We start from the raw sequence: 12,867 nt of genomic DNA, 5'->3' as shown, positions 1-12,867 counted from the left end.
CATGGGTAGAAAAGGTTAATGAATTAATTAAATAAATAAAGATTTATTTAATTAATAGAGGAAGTGAGATCAATTAAATAAATAAGATATTTATTTAATTTAGGAAAAGGGTAATTTAAATAAATAAGTGTATTTATTGAATGAGAAATAAGGCTAGAAGAGGATAAATTAATTAATTAAATAAATAAAGATTTATTTAACTAATAGAAGAATTAGGCTTAAAATAATTAAATAAATAAAGATATTTATTTAATTAGACTGGACAATTTTAGGTGTCTACTAGATGATTCTGTGAAATTTGAAATAAAATTGGGAAATGATATTGTAGTATCTGTAATGGGGAAAGGTGTAATAAATGTGTTGACTAAAAAAGGAGAAAAAAGGTTTATTCCTCATGTTTATTATGTGCCTAGATTAAAACACAATCTAATGAGTGTTGGTCAATTAATTGAAAAAGGATATAGAGTTCTCTTTAAGAATGATGTTTGCACAATCTTGGATAGAAATCCTAGTGACAGGTTGATTGCCAAGGTCCAAATGACCAAGAACCGAATGTTCCCCCTTCAGATGCATGGAATAGAGGAAGCTAATTTTAAGGCAGAAATTTTAGACCAGACATGGCTCTGGCATTTGAGGTATGGACACCTTAATTTTGATGGCTTGAGTTTATTGCAGAAGAAGAATATTGTAAAAGGTTTGCCGCCTATCATGCAATCTACTAATTCTTGTGAAAGTTGTATAATGGCAAAACAACTTAGAGAAAGCTTCCTTGTAGGAAGTTCAAATATGGAAAGAGTGCCTTTGGAGTTAGTCCACACTGATATATATGGCCCAATGCAAACCCCATCTTTAGGAGGAAGTCTATATTTTCTGACATTTATTGATGATTTCAATAGGAAAACTTGGATATATTTTTTGAAGGAGAATTCTGATGCTTTCTATAAATTTAAGGAGTTCAAATCAATGGTGGAAAAACAAAGTGGACTCTTCATCAAGGTACTCAGATCTGATAGAGGTGGTTAATATAGTTCTAATGAAATTTTGGATTTTTGCAGAGATCAGGGGATCAAGAAACAATTCACAACAAGGTACACACCACAACAGGATGGTGTAGCAGAGAGGAAAAACATAACCATAATGGAGATGGCAAGGAGTATGCTAAAAGCTAAAAAATTATCTAATGATTTTTGGGTTGAAGTAGTAGCATGTGCTATATACATTTTGAATAGAAGTCCCACAAAGAGTGTTAAAGACAGAATCCCTCAAGAAGCATGAAGTGGTAAGAAACATTCTGTATCTCATCTAAGAATCTTTGGATGTGTTTCATATGTTTTAGTTCTAGCTAAAATAAGGAGAAAATTGGATGATAACAGTGAAAAATGTATTATTATTGGTTATAGTGAGCAATCAAAAGCTTACAGACTATATAACCCGTTTTCAAAGGGGATGATTACAAGCAGGGATGTCATATTTAAGGAGGAAGAAGCATGGGATGGAAATATTGATAGATCAGTCACAATTGGAGCACCAATACCAAATAATGAAGAAGAGCAAGCAGAACACGTTGATCACCCAAATCTAGGAGGACCAAGCACTCCACCAAGAAATTTTGTTCAAGGTAAATCATCAAAACATGCAGAGCATCCCACTCCAAAAGAAGGTAATGAGACAACTCCTACATTTGCTAAATCAAAAGTTAAGAAAATGAGAAACTTGATATGAACAAGGTGAAGAATGCTTGGATTTTAGTTCAAATTTTGCTTTATTCTCTTGTGATCCTATGTGTTTTGAAGAAGCAGTTAAGGAGGAACATTGGATCAAGTCCATGGATGAAGAAATTAATTCCATTGAAAGAAATCATACACGGGAGCTCATGGATGTACCAGAAGGTAAAGATTGCATTGGTGCCAAATGGGTTTATAAAACCAAATTTTATGTAGAAGGTGAAATTGATAAACATAAGGATAGATTAGTAGCAAAAGGTTATGCACAACAACATGGAATTGATTATACTGAAACATTTGCACTAGTTGCTAGGCTTGATACAGTTAGAATGGTTTTAGTAATAGCTGCTCAAAATAATTGGAAAGCTTTTCAAATGGATGTTAAATCTGCATTTTTGAATGGTTTTCTAGAAGAAAAAGTGTATGTGAAACAACCACCAGGTTATGAAGTGCATGGACATGAAGACAAGGTCTATAGATTGAAGAAGGCGCTCTATGGTCTCAAACAAGCACCTACAACATGGTGTAGCAGGATTGATTCATACATGATTAGCAATGGTTTCAGCAAAAGCAATAATGAGCCCACTCTATACACAAAGATTAACAAAGAAGGTCAGATTTTAATTGTGCTTATATGTAGATGATTTGATTTTCACTGGAAATTTGTCCGTAGACACTTTTAAATCAGCAATGATGAAAGAATTCGAAATGACAGATTTGGGGTTGATGAGATATTTCTTAGGTATTGAAGTTGTGCAATCTGATAAAGGAACTTTTATTTGTCAATCTAAGTATGCCAAGGATGTATTGAGGAAGTTTAATATGTTGAATTCTAAATCAGCACCAACCCCAGTTGCAACAGGAACAAAATTAAGCAGAGAGGACAAGGGGTCAAATGTTGATCCAACTTTGTTTAAGAGGCTTGTTGGAAGTCTCATGTATCTCACAACTACAAGGCCAGATATCATGTATGGTGTTAGTTTAATCTCAAGATTCATGGAGTCACCAAAAGACTCACATTGGCAAGTTGGAAAGAGGATGTTGAGATATGTTGCAGGAACCAAGGGATAGGGAATTTTCTATGCCACCACTAATGAGTTTGATTTGGTTGGTTATACTGATAGTGATTTTGCAGGTGATATTGATGATAGGAAGAGTACTTTCGGATATATCTTTCATTCTGGTACAGGTGCAATCTCATGGGCATCAAAGAAGCAACCTATAGTGACCCTTTCATCAGCTGAAGCTGAATATGTAGCAACAACATCAGCAACATGTCAAGCAATCTAGACAAGGAGAATATTGAAGGATCTATTACAAGCACACGAGGAGCCTACACTAGTGTTTTGTGACAACAAATCAGCAATTGTATTATCAAAGAACCATGTTTTTCACCAGAGGACCAAGCACATTGATACAAGATATCACTTCATGAGAGAATTGGTCAATAATAGAGAAATCTATCTTGAATTCTGCAGATCTGAAGATCAGTTAGCTGAGATTTTTACTAAGGCACTACCGAGAGACAACTTTGAATATTTAAGAGAAAATTTAGGAATAATAGAAGCTGAGATTATTAATAGAAGAAATTAAGGAGGAATGTTAGAAGACGTTAATTCCCTCTGCAGACAAATAAAACTAAATTTAGTAATTTCTTTATTATGCAAAAAATTAGTTTTTCTATCCTCCACTCATGCACATCTACCGTAAAACTAGTAGATAGATATTCTAGAAGGATTTCAAATCTTCTATAAATAAAAGAATGATTGTAATTGATTTATGTATTATTAATAAAAGTCTGATTTTATCTCTTTGCAGTAGCAATATATTTTTTATGTTGTAGCATGGATATATTGTTTTGTTTTATGTTTTTATTCTAATCTCTGCCTTCAATTATGAGATGATAAGTGTATTGTAGGAGAGATACAATAATTATAGATTGATCATCATGAATGGGCTCTATAGATATAGTAGGTGGCATATGCAACCTCGTAACAAATGGTGGTAGGAAATATGGACTCGTAAATGGCCTTTTTTTGGAGACATTTTCAATAGGAGGATGATGGAAATATTTAAAACTGGGGCAGGGGTGGTCCTCAATTCTCTATGGATGGTGCTAGGAGTTTGCTACTTGAATAGTAATAGTACGTATAGGGTGACGTTGGATGTTGCATCAATGTTTTGTACTAGGCTATTGGATGTCGAGGAAGTAGAGAGTATGATGGGTTCTCTCATGGCCAAGCTAGTTTAAAAATGATGGGAAAAAAAAACCCTAAACCCTAAAAAGGAAATGAAAAAATACACGATACATTCCCGAGCTTCATTTACGAGAAACCATTGGTTCTACTAGGCACATAATAGTTCATCACTGATCTCATGATTCTGTCATGTAGGTGCAAAGCTCTTATAAAAGAGATCTTAAGGAAATAAAGAGGACTCAATTTCTAAAAACAAAACTAAATGTCCTACCCATCAACAAAGTGTCTCAAAGAATAGTTAGCAACATACTCTTTCTGCCAAATATATATCCTGCCAAAGGTTAAATGAAAAAGTTGAGTTCAAATTTGAACTCAAAATGTGACGCAAGCAAATGCTTTGGAAAGACCTGGTATATTGCAAAGCTAATATGTTATGCCAATCTTTCAGTACAACAGTTTTTATAGTAGAAATTTCAAATCCCTAAATCCTATTTATCAAATTGGTTTGAAATACAATACTAAATTGTAATGTTCCCATTTTTAATAAAGTGATTTAATTAAAGTCTTAAATTTTAAATAATATCATAAGGATTTATTTATTTAATTAATTTAATTATTAAATAAAAGGACCTAAATTAATAAAACAATTAAATCTTTTCCTTTGGAAATATTAGACAAATACTTTAGACTACTAATCTAAGTATTTAAGCAATACCAAAGTTATAAATTAACGTTGATAACTCATACCACACGGCGTTGAGGACAAACTAAAACCCAATTCAACAAGATGATTAAAAATGAAGTTTGATGATATGGGGGGATTGTATACAGATGGATTTTGGGTGTTGAGGATGATTTGAAATTTGCAATTAAACTTCCATTATAGGGAATCAGTTTGCATTGTGCATTAGATCTGGAGCCTTATTATGGTTATGCAGTTGGCAGAATATAAAATATCTAAAATAGAAAGGGAAAAAGGAATAACAATGAGAAAAATACCAAAGTTTGAATATCAAAATGTTTTAGTTGGAGTGCCGCTTGTAAGTTAAAAATACCAAAGTTTGATTATCAAAATTTTAAGTTAAACCGCCTTTCAGTTTGAGTCAAATCGGATAACTCTTCCCTCTCTTTGTTGCCGCCTTCCGACTTGGCGGATATATCATTCTTAGAAACAATAAGACCATATTCGTCCAGATTAAGGTTATACCAACTGGGCATGGCTTGTTTCTGCAAAAATGGAGTCTTTTTCACGCCCGGCCCGCTGAACTCATTATCTCCCTGCTCCAATTCATAGGCATCATCATTTCTTGAACAATTAGGGTGGGCAACTGATTGCATTTTGTCGGTTACTTTGCACGCACTTGAGCAGCTGCAGAGAGGCATTATGCAGGCATCCGTTGAAAGTGTCAGGAGGCCAGACGCAAGTGGAGGAAACTCTGCCAAGTTTGGAGATTTTCTCCAAAATTTGCACAAACAATTCCAAAGCCTTATAACTAAACCTCTTCCGATCATACCCTGCAATCATCCACGTTCTCCCCTCAACGCACAAAAGCGTTACATTCTCCATCTCAGACGATATTCTTTCACCTAAATTTTCTGTTATGGGGTCCTGACAGCTCTGCAGGCGGCCTTTGTGGGATAGGGTTGTCGTCTTCCAAAGCTCACGAAATTTTGACAGCATGGAACGGTCCTCCTGTTGCAGGCTGTAAATAAAGTTTGCAATTGCGGCGTTGTAGGTCGGCTCTTCCGTCGCATGGACACCACGAACAAAAACCCTTGAAGTGCCGCCCTTGCTCTCCGTCTGTCTAACCACAAACACGGTCTTCCGAACTTCCTCCCACAATTTTTTGAGGTAACCGAGATCTCCGGTACGAAACCACCGAAACTGAAAGGCGGTTTTATTGGCCTCTGGATTGTCTTGGTGTCCCATGGTGACATTTAAGCCAGGAATAAAAAACTCGCCATGAGCCCATTGGGCATTCTGGCTCTCAATCGAATCAAAAGCCGTAGCATCCAAACTAAGATCGCTGCTCAAATTGATAGGGCAAATATCCCCAATTCGGGCCAACGCCTCTAGTAATTTGTATTCACCCCCAGTTCATCGAGAAGCTCATCTTGGTCGAAATCCAACCTGGAGGTGGTTTTTTGTTCAATGGACACCACGTCACAGGTCGTTCTCATGGTGGTTTCGACCATGCTTTCAACAGTCGGCAGTAGGTCAAGCTCATCATCAGACGCCTCCAGTAGGTATCCGATGTCTATTCTCCTCTGAGGCGAATAGTTACTGCCAGATTCGACCTTAAAACCTTCAGAACAAGAAGCAGAAGAAACATCAGCATTCAACCCTATGCCAATTTCCTCCTCCATGCTTTTCATTACTCCATTAACAAGATCCTCAGCAGTTTCTTTAGCCGTTTCAGCCTCTCTGGCTTCACATGTTTGCTCGTCAATGCCAAACTCGATGAGAATAGAATGGAGCTTAGTCAATTCTTCTTTTAGTTGTTTATTTCTTTTTTCTTCAAGAAACTCCCACTCTTTCGTAAATTGCTTTTTCAATTCTGCCATTTCATCTTTCATATCGCATATTCACTTTGCGAGAATAAAATTTTCTTCCAACAGTTTCTCAATTTGTTCTTATAGGTAATCTTTCAAGCTGTAGCCTTACCTTGAGGGTCATCTTCACTGGCCAGTTTCGAGACTGCATCCTCCTCACCCCAGGAGGCATCTTCTTCATTTTGGAAGGCAAACAAACAAGTCTCTTCTTCTTCAAACAACGAATACAACAAACCCTCTTCTTCTTCAGCTAAAGCCTCCTTCTTTTCTCAGCTGGACATCACTCTCTACCTAGTCTAGACTGCCTCGAAATTTTTTGATGACTGATTTGGCTTCATCATCTGATTCAGCCTCATCATCTGAAACTTCAGCCTGTTTGTCGATAACATAAAAGCACCCAGCTCCAGGATCAAACACAAAGTAAGGGCACCAATATCCAAGATCAACTATCCAATCGGATCTCATCTCTGCTCAACATTTCATGGTAGCTCTGATACCAATTGTAAGTTATAAACGAGAAAAGAAAGATATATAATTAATATAAAACAGCAGAAAGTCAATAACATAAACGCAAGTTTTGCGTGGTTCACCATTAAGTGGCTATGTCCACTAGAAACGCAAGGAATTCTTCTATTAATCAATAATGCAAACACAATACTACATCAGACATGAACTGTACATACTACATCAAGCATGGACTGTGCTCAGTATTTATAATCACTCCCTGTGAGATGTGAAAGAATGGAACATTGATTGCGAGGGGGGAACTGAACAACTGAAAAGCGTGGCATTCACATATTCAGGCCGGCAAAGCACACAAATGCCGAAATGAAACAAAAATATATCATTTAAGTATCAGTTCAGTCCTCTCAACACCTTGAAAATGCAGAAACAAAACAAAAAAACTAAACTTGTACAGTGCTGAAAGCCTAATTATCTTGGTAATTACATGAAAGGGAAAACATCCAATACACAGATTTAGAAAATGTATAATGCAATAAACCCCTAAGAAAATAGAGCACAAATAAATATACACAGATGAATCTGTTCTGTTTGATAAACAACAGAGGAAGACTCAGAATTGAGGGCATTGTAATAACGGAAGATTTTAGCACTATTATTTTGCTTATTTTATGCAGTACTGAAATTTCTTCACAATCCGAGGACAAATTCAAACTTGAGATGCAGAGAGAAATCGCCGCTTTTTGTCAGAAACATTAATTATTGAGTATACTGAAGCGAATGAGGCGCATGGGTATTTTATGTTGTACCTTGGAAAAGTTTAGAAGTTTTGAGAGAAACGGTCTTGAAAGAAATGGTCCATAAAAAATAAAGTCAGTCATAATGCAAATTTATTAGAATAGAGGAAATCATTACAGCTGTGCTGCTCTGCAAAAGTAAATTTAAATCTGAATGGTATAAAATGACACAGATTTATGATATCACTGTTTATGAATACCAGCGTTGATGAATGTATGAAATAACGAAGTCCCTGAGTTCTCAATCATATTCCCAACTCATCTCTCTTAAACGTAACGTATGACTCTTTTGAATTCCAGCGAGTTTACATGATTCCAAATTGATAAGGTTAAGCGTTTCTCGCCGACACCTGTCATTACCATAATTCCAGACGCTTCGGCTCCCATTTCTCTCTTCTATATATACACCATCTCAGGCAAAACCATATAGTCCGCTTTTAGCAGCTTGTTTTGGTAAGCTAAATTACTGTTTTTGAAAGTTATTTAATTTCCATTTTTAAGTTAATATTGTTAAGGCTGGTTATGTTTTTGTGGTTTTTTGTGTTTGTAGTGAGTGAGAGGACGAGGTTGTAGTATTTCTATGGCGCAGTGTAATAATGGTCAGGGTAGGAGAGGTGGGGTGGTGATGGATCCACTGGATTTCACATCCAATATGTTGGAACTCATATATCCCATTCATATTTCTGTAGATTGGCTTGAAATTGATCAAGCCCACATCATCAAAGCTAACTTGCCTGGTATTGTTGATTAATTCATGAGGGTTTTAATCATGATGTGTCAAAGATTTAGTTATGCACTTTTGGGTCAGTTTTTGTTAATGTATGGAAAATATTGATTCAAAATGGGTAGATTGAATTGTTGCAAATATCATTTAAAATATAGATAATATTTTTCTTTCTTGGAAAAGATGTGTTTAATTTATTTATATCAATGAGATTTTAATGTTTCTTTGGAAGGTTTGAAAAAAGAGGATGTGAAAGTTCAAGTGGAAGAGGAGCGTTTTTTTGCGCATAAGTGGAGAGTTTAAAAAGGATGAGGTGGACAAAAATGACAAGTGGCATCGTTTGGAGAGACCATATGGAACTTTCTCTCGTTGCTTCCTCCTGTCAGAGAATGCCATGCTGGATCAAGTGAAAGCCAATATGACAGATGGAGTGCTGACTCTGATAGTTCCAAAGGCAGCTGGGAGTAGGTCCACAGTCATGCAAGTGGATATATCTGAAAACTAATTTCATTCTTATGTGATGATTTTGTGTGAGGAATAAAGCATAGAGAAATGTTCTCAGATGCAATTAAAGCAAAGTTTCAGCTGTTTTAATGTTTGAATTAAAAACTACTTATTTTGAACAATGTTTCTTTAATATTTTGATTGAGTTGAACATCCACTTTTTCATAACGATATATTTATTTTTTAATTATAATTATGTTTACATATTGTAAATTGTATTAGAATTTAAATAGTTGTATATATATTATTTAAAAAAAATATTAATAAAATAAATAATTTTATCTTAAATTTAAAAATATTGTAATAATCTTATAATTTCTAATTATATTTCATTAAATGATAAATTCCAGAAATTTAATTGATATTTTAAAAATTATAAGTGATTTGTTAAAAGTTAATTTTTCCTTTTCCTTTTTCGAATGCAAGCTATGTTTTCTTGTTCATGCTTATTTCAAATTGAATACAAAGTTCACTGCAACCGTTTAATAAGTAAAGTTGAGGGGAGTAGTAAAAATTTCAACAGAGAGGCGTTGGGACAGAGATAAAGGTGCAGTTTTTAATAAAGGAAAGAAAAGAGGGGCACAGTGGGAAGAAGAGATGAAATTTGCAGAGATAAGAGAAAGGGAGGTGAGATGGCTAAGAGGAATGCATGGAGCAGAGAATAGATAAGCAGCCGTGCATTGGAGATTTGGTTAAACGATACAAATTTTATTTAAACATTTTATATAGTAGATAAGAGGATAGGGCGTTGGAAAACTGAAATGCTTTGTAGAGATAGAGCAAGTGCTTGTAATGTTATATTTTTCATATATGAAATTAAATATATATAACTTTTGTGTCAATTTTTAATGATTTTTCTCATTAATTTGTATGAGTTGTATTAAGTGTTGCATTGAATTTTTTTTTTTAAATCATCTAATATATAGTTTTGAAAGTTAGTAGAGGAAGAACCTGGATTATAGTATTGTATATTGCCTATGACCTAGTACATATATTTTGATGACTTTATTAATTAAACTAATGCATTTTAAATATAACATTCATAGGAGAGTTAGTAGAAAAGAATTATACCTCTAGTGACATCTTTATTCAAAATAATATAGTATTATTTTCATCTTGGTGAATGGATTGTATTAGTTGTTTTATGAATGGTTTACTCTTTTATTCATATAAAATATAAATGAATGAGTTTAAACATTTAAAAATGCTCATTAAAGTTTCATTCTATGAATAAATGACTCTAAAACCTAACATCAACAATGATATTTCTTAATTCACTTTTCAATTTTAGTAGATGGTAAGAATATTTAATAATATTGTAATGAAATTTGTGCTTTGAGTATAGCTATTTATACATAATTTTATTTTCTTGTTAGATAAGTTTTTTTTTAGTATATTGTATTGACATGATATATTGATTATAAATCTTTATTTGGATTTCTATTTGTTTTTTATTAGATAAGAAAAAAACTGTGGTGTTGACCCTTTACAACAAAGGTCCCAAGGGTTGAGAAACATAGGCTATAATAGACCACTTACAACACACAGGTCATAAAAAGCCCCTTATAGTACAGAAGCCATAACAAAACATTTACAACACACAAGCGATAATAGGCCACTTATAGTACATAGGTAGACATTCAAACAACCCACATCAATAGGGGTAAAATTCTACCCACAACTTGAGTATGAGTTTGGGAATTGGAAGAAGGAAGACCTTTCCTCCATTGATTAACAATAGTCCAAGCAATATTGTCATCCAACAACCCAATACACGGGGAAGCAAGAGGGGAAACCTCCATGGAGGGCTTATCAATACACAAAGAGTGGGTAGTAAGACAGTTACGAAAAAGTTGTAGAATAGAAGTAGTAGGCAGAATAGAAGCTTAACAACAATAGAAGAAATTATCAATACAGTAGAGACAGGAAGAACATCCATAGAAAATGACACAAATGGTAGAAGATGCAGTAGGAAGCACATTTCAAGAGGAACAATAGGAAGGTTTTGAAGGTAGCTCAATCTACATGGGAGGGGAAAGAGGTTCTAGAAGAGTATCATCAGAAGCAAGGGACACCTCATCATTCTTAAAGGAATCACTCGATGAATCAAAAGAATTGATAGTTAAATGGTCATATTTTTCTTATGTGTTGCTTTGATTGATAGTCATGTGTTTCTCATCAAGACATGAAGTGAGATTTCTAGGAGGCACAATGATTCTCTAAAAGGGAGGCTTGGGCTACAACTTAGGCATTCGAAGTTGAGTTCCTGTCTTCATAAATAAAGAGGAGTAGTAAGGGGTGTAGAAGAATAGCTTATAACTCATTTTGCAAAGTTGTAAAGCCTAAGTGACTAAGAGTTTGTGCAATTTCTTAAATTGTACCTTGTGCATTTATGAAACCTTCGCATCGAGCCTGATGCATTTATGAGAAAAATTATGATTGAGATTTCATCATTATGACATCATGGATTTCAAGTATGAAGCATTAGAAGCCTTTGTTGAAAATTTAGGATTGATTTAGTCAAACGAGAGTACGAGGTTCATACATCTATGAGGTAGGTGAATATCTCAAAAAAGATTCCAAATTCAAACAGGTATATTCCACATCAAGCAAGTCTTTTGAACATGTCCCTTTTCTTGGGTGCATTCAAAATTATCATTCCCACCTATTTTGAGCAACAAAAATCATCCTTTAATTCTCATTATTGAATCTCGTGCTCTTGGATCTCTTCTTCTCATATTTATAGTGAAGCTCTTCCAAAATTTACACAATCTAATAGCAACAAAGTCTTCTCTTAAGAATAATAACATTGTGGTCTTCTTGTGTAATTCTCCCTTATCTCTCATATCTATTATATTGCAATACAATATTTTTTAATTAATCTTTAAATGCATTTATTATCTATTTGCATTTAACCATTTATCTTTAGTAATAGAGATTTTCCTCCATTAAGCTTGGTTTGTTTCTATTACATAATTTATTTATCTATTTGTCCAATCTATGTATCTACTTGTTTGTAGAGGTGGAAACACCGAAATGGGGGTTTGATTAAGGTAAACCCCTATATAGCCCGAACCTTTTTTGCCCATATGAGTACCTGTAAGTGGAAAATAGGTGCATGGAGTTTGAGACCTTTACTAGTGATTTTTTTGCTATTTTCTATTATTTGGTTGTATAAATGACAACACAACTCATAAATGTCCTCGCATTGCATAGGTGTTTGAGGCCAAGAATTCAATAGATCACTAGTAAAAATTGTACTTTGTGAGGTTTCTATTTCTATAATCAGAATATGTTTATCATTCTATATTTTCTTATTATTCAGTATTTTCAGCTTATTAATATAGTTTAATGTAAATAGATTTCCTATTTTATATTGATCTTCCTAGCTTACCGTATCTCTAGTTAAGTGAGGTAGGGAAGGGTCATTTTCTCCATAAGATCGCATAATCTTGAGGGTAGTGATTCCCCTTCTCTACATTTTTTCATTAAAGAATGTGTAATTCATTTTATTGAGATAGAAGAGCATGTCTGAATGTTCATTACATTGAGAAAAAGAAGGTTAGCTATTCATTGCAATTTTCTAATTTATTCTCTTTGTTATTCTATCTATGAAATTTGGGTAGAGTAGCCCTCATATGATATAAGAGAGCATGTGTTTTGGGCATGTTATGGGATTCCCATCATGATCAGTAGTATTATGATTCCACCACATAGCAAAGACCATGCAACATGGAAAAGTGTAATCTATATCAAGGTTACCAATGGAAAAGCACCATTGACATCAAAAGGGGAAGCCCTCATAATTAAGAGGTTCAGTCCAAGGCCTAGCACCCGCTGTCAAAAACCACATCTCCATGAATGGGCTTGGATATATCAACATCAATTAGAATGCGTGCAAATGT

The 12,867-nt window shown here is 34.3% G+C and overlaps 1 pseudogene; it reads left to right on the top strand.

The window, feature by feature from the left end:
• The first annotated feature begins 8,314 nt into the window (after positions 1–8,314).
• Positions 8,315–8,963, top strand: LOC131030682 (18.1 kDa class I heat shock protein-like; annotated as a pseudogene).
• The last annotated feature ends 3,904 nt before the right edge of the window (positions 8,964–12,867 follow it).

The sequence above is a fragment of the Cryptomeria japonica genome, chromosome 10, assembly GCF_030272615.1.
Source record: "Cryptomeria japonica chromosome 10, Sugi_1.0, whole genome shotgun sequence".
Classification (NCBI taxonomy): domain Eukaryota; kingdom Viridiplantae; phylum Streptophyta; class Pinopsida; order Cupressales; family Cupressaceae; genus Cryptomeria; species Cryptomeria japonica.
This window is presented reverse-complemented; position numbering and strand designations above follow the sequence as displayed.